Source organism: Monodelphis domestica, chromosome 5 (assembly GCF_027887165.1).
Source record: "Monodelphis domestica isolate mMonDom1 chromosome 5, mMonDom1.pri, whole genome shotgun sequence".
In the NCBI taxonomy this organism is placed as follows: domain Eukaryota; kingdom Metazoa; phylum Chordata; class Mammalia; order Didelphimorphia; family Didelphidae; genus Monodelphis; species Monodelphis domestica.
Window position 1 is genome coordinate 213,263,167 of NC_077231.1, and position 7,519 is coordinate 213,270,685.

Consider the following 7,519-nt stretch of genomic DNA (forward strand, 5'->3'; position numbering starts at 1 on the left):
TAGCTAGGTTGGCTTTCCTGGGGATCAGGGTCAGGCATGTGGCACGCAGTTCTGTATAGAGGCCTAACTCAGTCCTGTATCCCTTTCCTTAATTAAAGAGTGGTTTTTCTGACTATTTAATAGTCCAATGGTTTTTTCCCAGTCAACAGTGGTCAAATCAACCTGGTCACAGATTGCATATAGGGAGTGAAAGAAAGTGAGATATCTAGGGCAGCACCCAGGTTGTGAAGTAGGTAACTATGAAAATGGTGGAATGTGGAAATTTGGAAGAAGGGAGGAAAGATAATGAGTTCTGATTTTGACACATTGGATTTAAGGGATAGCCAACTAAAGATGTCCAGGAGGCAGTTGAAGATGTGAGAATGGAGATCAGAAGAGAAGTTAAGGCCCTAAGAATAAACGTGAGTATCATCTGCATAGAAATAATAGTTGAATCCATGGGAGCTGATCAGATCACCAAATGAAATATTATAAAGGGAGAAGATTTGGGCCCAGAACAGAGCCCTGGAGAGAAGAGAGTATCAAGGTCAAGAGGGATGAGGATTGAGAAAAGACCATTAGATTTAGTTCTTAGATCTTTAAACATAATCAGAGAAACTATGTTTTGCTAAAAGATAATATAGACAATGAAGTAACATAAAAAATTAGAGTAACTATCTCTAATAAAGACCTCATTTCTCAAATATATAGGGAACTAAGTCAGTTTTAGAAAAATAAGAGCCAACCCCCAACTAATAAATGGTCAAAGAATATGAAAGGCAGTTTTCAGAAGAATCATACTCATAAAAAAATGCTCCAAATACTATTGATTAGAGAAGGGAAAATTAAAACAAATCAAGAAAAATAAATGCCCATATTGGTAATATCTAAAAATATAAATCTAATTCTGTATTTGGCATCTATTGTCTCTCAAACAGTAGGTACAGCTATACATCATAGAATCTTCATTGATCATGGAATTGATCAAAGTTCTTTTTTTTTTAAATATATTTTATTTGATCATTTCCAAGCATTATTCGTTAAAGACATAGATCATTTTCTTTTCCTCCCCCTCCCCCCCATAGCCGACGCGTAAATCCACTGGGCATTACATGTTTTCTTGATTTGAACCCATTGCTTTGTTGATAATATTTGCATTAGAGTGTTCATTTAGAGTCTCTCCTCTGTCATGTCCCCTCAACCGCTGTATTCAGGCAGTTGCTTTTCCTCAGTGTTTCCACTCCCATAGTTTATCCTTTGCTTATGAATAGTGTTTTTTTCTCCTGGATCCCTGCAAATTGTTCAGGGACATTACACCGCCACTAATGGAGACGTCCATTACGTTCGATTATACCACAGTGTATTAGTCTCTGTGTACAATGTTCTCCTGGTTCTGCTCCTCTCGCTCTGCATCACTTCCTGGAGGTTGTTCCAGTCTCCATGGAATTCCTCCACTTTATTATTCCTTTTAGCACAATAGTATTCCATCACCAACATATACCACAGTTTGTTCAGTGATCAAAGTTCTTAAGTCTTTCAAAGCTTTTCATTTTTATACTTTTGCTGTTGTATAAAATGTTTTCCTATTTCTCTTTTCATTTAAATTTCTATCTATTCAAAGAAATTTTTACAGGTTTCTCTGAAACCATCTTTCATGATTTCTTTTGGCATAATAGTATTCCATTATATTCACATCAATATTTTGTCGTCACTCCCCAATTTATGGGCACCCTTTAAGTTTACAATTCTTTGCTATACAAAAAGAGCTCTTATGAATACTTTTGTGTATAAAGGTCATTTTTTCTTTGATCATTTTGTGGTATATAGTAGTGGAATGGGTAATTCAAAGGATATGCATAGTTTTGTGACTGGGGGTATAGTGGCAAATTGCTTTCCAGCTCTCATTTTCCTTTTTTTTAATTTTTTTAAAATATATTTTATTTGATCATTTCCAAGCATTATTCGTTAAAGACATAGATCATTTTCTTTTCCTCTCCCCCCCACCCCCCATAGCCAAAGCGTAAGTCCACTGGGCATTACATGTTTTCTTGATTTGAACCCATTGCTTTGTTGATAGTATTTGCATTAGAGTGTTCATTTAGAGTCTATCCTCTGTCATGTCCCCTCAACCTCTGTATTCAGGCAGTTGCTTTTTCTCGGTGTTTCCACTCCCATAGTTTATCCTTTGCTTATGAATGGTGTTTTTTTCTCCTGGATCCCTGTAAGTTGTTCAGGGACATTACACCGCCACTAATGGAGAAGTCCATTACATTCGATTATACCACAGTGTATTAGTCTCTGTGTACAATGTTCTCCTAGTTCTGCTCCTCTCGCTCTGCATCACTTCCTGGAGGTTGTTCCAGTCTCCATGGAATTCCTCTACTTTATTATTCCTTTTAGCACAATAGTATTCCATCACCAACATATACCACAGTTTGTTCAGCCATTCCCCAATTGATGGGCATCCCCTCTTTTTCCAGTTTTGGGCCACCACAAAGAGCGCAGCTATGAATATTTTTGTACAAGTCTTTGTGTCCATTATCTCTTTGGGGTACAGACCCAGCAGTGCTATGGCTGGGTCAAAGGGTAGATATTCTTTTGTTGCCCTTTGGGCATAGTTCCAAATTGCCCTCCAGAATGGTTGGATCAGTTCACAGCTCCACCAGCAATGAATTAATGTCCCTACTTTGCCACATCCCCTCCAGCATTCATTACTTTCCTTTGCTGTTATGTTAGCCAATCTGCTAGGTGTGAGGTGATACCTCAGAGTTGTTTTGATTTGCATCTCTCTGATTATAAGAGATTTAGAACACTTCTTCATGTGCTTGTTAATAGTTTTGATTTCTTTATCTGAGAACTGCCTATCCATTTCCCTTGCCCATTTATCAATTGGAGAATGGCTTGATTTTTTGTACAATTGATTTAGCTCATTATAAATATGAGTAATTAAACCTTTGTCAGAGGTTTCTATGAAGATTTTTTCCCAATTTGTTGTTTCCCTTCTGATTTTAGTTACATTGGTTTTGTTTGTACAAAAGCTTTTTAGTTTGATGTAGTCAAAATTATTTATTTTACATTTTGTGATTCTTTCTATATCTTGCTTGGTTTTAAAGCCTTTCCCCTCCCAAAGGTCTGACATGTATACTATTCTGTGTTTACCCAATTTACTTATGGTTTCCTTCTTTATGTTTAAGTCACTCACCCATTTTGAATTTATCTTGGTGTAGGGTGTGAGGTGTTGATCTATTCCTAGTCTCTCCCACACTGTCTTCCAATTTTCCCAGCAGTTTTTATCGAATAGTGGATTTTTGTCCCAAAAGCTGGGATCTTTGGGTTTATCGTATACTGTCTTGCTGAGGTCGTTTTCCCCCAGTCTATTCCACTGATCTTCCTTTCTGTTTCTTAGCCAGTACCAAATTGTTTTGATGACTGCTGCTTTGTAATATAGTTTTAGGTCAGGGACTGCAAGGCCCCCATCATATGTGTTTTTTTTCATTATTTCCCTGGATATCCTTGATCTTTTGTTCTTCCAAATGAACTTTGTTATGGTTTTTTCTAAATCAGTGAAGAAGTATTTTGGTAGTTCAATGGGTATGGCACTAAATAGATAAATAAGTTTGGGTAGGATGGTCATTTTTATTGTATTGGCTCGTCCTATCCATGAGCAGTTAATGTTTTTCCATTTGTTCAAGTCTAGTTTTAGTTGTGTGGTGAGTGTTTTGTAGTTGTGTTCATATAGTTCCTGTGTTTGTCTTGGGAGGTAGATTCCTAGGTATTTTATTTTGTCTAAGGTGATTTTGAATGGGATTTCTCTTTCTAGTTCTTGATGCTGAGCTGTGTTGGAGATATATAGAAAAGCTGATGATTTATGTGGGTTTATTTTGTATCCTGCAACTTTGCTAAAGTTGTTGATTATTTCAATTAGCTTTTTGGTTGAATCTCTAGGATTCTTTAAGTAGACCATCATGTCATCCGCAAAGAGTGATAACTTGGTCTCCTCCTTGCCTATTTTGATGCCTTCAATTCCTTTGTCTTCTCTAATTGCTACTGCTAGTGTTTCTAGTACAATGTCAAATAGTAGAGGTGATAATGGGCATCCTTGTTTCACTCCTGATCTTATTGGGAATGCATCTAGTTTATCCCCATTGCAGATGATATTAGCTGTTGGTTTTAGATATATACTGTTTATTATTTTTAGGAATGACCCTTCTATTCCTATGCTTTCTAGTGTTTTTAATAGGAATGGGTGTTGTATTTTATCAAAGGCTTTTTCTGCATCTATTGAAATAATCATGTGGTTCTTGCTAGTTTGCTTGTTGATGTGGTCAATTATGTGGATGGTTTTCCTAATGTTGAACCAGCCCTGCATCCCTGGTATGAATCCTACTTGATCATGGTGAATGATCCTTCTGATCACTTGCTGGAGTCTTTTTGCTAGTATCCTATTTAAGATTTTTGCATCTATATTCATTAGGGAGATTGGTCTATAGTTTTCTTTCTCTGTTTTTGACCTGCCTGGTTTTGGAATCAGTACCATGTTTGTGTCGTAAAAGGAGTTTGGTAGAACTTCCTCTTTGCTTATTATGTCAAATAGTTTGTATAGTATTGGGATTAACTGTTCTCTGAATGTTTGATAGAATTCACAGGTGAATCCATCAGGCCCTGGGGATTTTTTCTTAGGAAGTTCTTTGATGGCTTGTTGGATTTCAATTTCTGATATGGGATTATTTAGGAATTCTATTTCCTCTTCTGTTAGTCTAGGCAGTTTATATTTTTGTATATATTCATCCATTTCTCCTAAATTGGTGTATTTATTGCCATATAATTGGGCAAAGTAATTTTTAATGATTGCCTTAATTTCCTCTTCATCGGAGGTGCTGTCCCCCTTTTCATCTTTAATGCTGTGAATTTGCTTTTCTTCCTTCCTTTTTTTAATTAGATTGACCAGTACTTTGTCTATTTTGTTTGTTTTTTCAAAGTACCAGCTTCTTGTCTTATTTATTAAATCAATAGTTCTATCACTTTCTATTTTATTAATTTCTCCTCCAGCTCTCATTTTCAATACCTTTCTTATCACTTCATATAAAATCAGGTGCTGTCATTGGCATTGTAAAATTCCTTTGCTCCCTTACACCCTCTGACTCCCAACCCAAAATATCTGAACCTGAGAGGATTATCCTCCTTTGATTGTCCCATTGATCCAAGTCTTTAGAACCACCCCCATGCCTTCCGGGAAAACTCCTCTCCAACCTCTTGCCCCAGAGTCAAGTGCTCATTGAATATAAAAACCCCAGAACTGAGGCATTCAGGGAGCAACCTCCCAGCCTGCTCCACTCATATTGTCTTGCTTACCAAAAATTCAACATTACTAATAAATCTCTCTTTACTTTTAAGTTAAGTTTTGGAGTCTTGCATTCTTGCAAAAGGTATCCTTCCCAAACCCCAGGGATTCTGCACATCTGCACCCCACAATATTTGGATCCCATTGTGGGGCTACCCGGGATCGTCCACAAGGATACAGCTTCTCAGGTATGAAAGAGCCTTTCTTGTACTCCTGAAACTCCCATCTTTTGACTGACATCTTTGTGGGACCTATTTTGTGCTCTTTCTCCCATCAGCCCCAGAAGTCAGTCTGGTCTGGCCACTGGTTCTGGGGTCTATCAGCTCCCCTTTGTCATACTAGAAGACATTCTAGTGAAGGGGAGACTCTTGCCTCACTAAACATGAGTGCTATAGGTCAGGCAACCTCTATGGACGCACAGTTGTTGACTCTCAGTGTGGAATTGACTATTCCACATCCATGGTAATGGAGGGGAGAGAAGCTTTAAGGTAGGAAGATAGAGGAAGGATAGAAGTTTTGGATACCACGATGGGGATGGCGGAGCCAAATTATAGATATGAGGTGGCAGGAATGAGTCAGAAATCCAGGCCTTATTAATTATCAATGAGCCACAGCAATACTCCGATCAGTGGACTACTCAGAAGGCTTGTACCATCCAGTGATCCAAACTTAATACCACACAGGTCGGAGAGATGATAGAGAAAAGAAAGTGCCTGGCCGAAGGTCAGGTCCCAGGTGAGAGAGATAGAGAAGGAAAGGAATTAAAAATGGAGCTTGGCCAGAGGCCAAGCTCCAACAAGGACAGACATCAGTGGGAGCTGAGATCCAAGTGGAAGAGAGGAAGAGCGGAAGAGAGAGGAAGAAGGGAAGAGGGAAGGTGGAGCCTGCTGCAGCTGTATTTAATCTCTTTGATATGCAAATATACACAATACATAGGGATGATTATCATTTGTTAATGACAAGGTATAGGTGTGGTTTCTCTTAGCCAGGTGAGCACAAAGAAACCTGTGTTCCCACCTAACCTGGGGGAAGCTGGGGTCAAGGGTCAGAGGCTTTCCCAGCCAAGCACAAGACTGAGCATGCTCAGGACTGAGCATGCTCTCTTCTAAGACAATCTGTACATACTAACTGTTTCCCTTGCCCCTAGACAGGTGTAGACTGCTACATCAAGTCAGCCTGGCTGCTGGTTCTGGGGTCTATTGGCTCCTCTTTTTCATACTAGAAGACGTTCTGGTAAAGGGAAGACTCATGCCTCACTAAACATGAGTGCTACAGATTGGGCAACCTCTGTGTTCACACAGTTGTTGACATTTGGTGTAGAACTGGCCATTCCACATCAAAATGGGACAGAGACTGAGCATACCCCGAGATTCCCCTTTGGGGTGTATACTTGAAAATTGGGGAAAAAATGGATCTATACAACTTGAAAAAAGAAATTAATTTATTTTTGTAATGTTAAATGGCCACATTTCTGTTCGACCCGGTTCTGGTTTCCCAAATTAGGAGGCACACCAGATAATGTAAAAGAGGTACTGCTTTATTACCAGCTTGAGCTTGGGATCAACCGCTTCCAAGGCAGATGGGACCCTGAACGAAGGGGAGAGAAGGATTATATAGGGTAGGTTTGAGTTGCAGAAGAGGATGTCTTATAGGAATATTGGGTAGAGTTATGTCCTTAGGGTTAAGGGTCGTTATCAGTTCCTAGAAGGGGGTGTGTGACAGGAACTCCTGGGGTTGGGGTCCTTATCAGTTCCTAGCATATTCCAGGGTATGGTAACTGGTTCTTCCTTAACTTGACGGCAGGGGCTCTAGGGACAAGGGGGTCAGGGGAAAAATAGGTTCCATGGAAGGTTCTTCATTCCCTACTTCTTCTACTGTACATGAGGAATCTTCTTCATGCTACCATATCCTCATAAGGGGATTCGGTAGGAAACAGAGTTTGATATTGCTGGTGAAGGACCATAGCTGGACAGTATTAATTCAATCCTTGACAAAGGTTACTAGGTAAACTAGCCCTGTATGATCAGCATAAAAGCAAAGAACAACATAGGGTCCTTTCCAGCGAGGCTGGAGGTTCTCCTTCCTAAACCTAGAGTAGTAAACCCTCGGGCATTTGGTCAGGGGTTTGGTCATCTGACTGGGGTCTGCCTGGAGATATAGGGAATGACCCTCATAAAAGATTCTTTGGTTTTAAGGAAC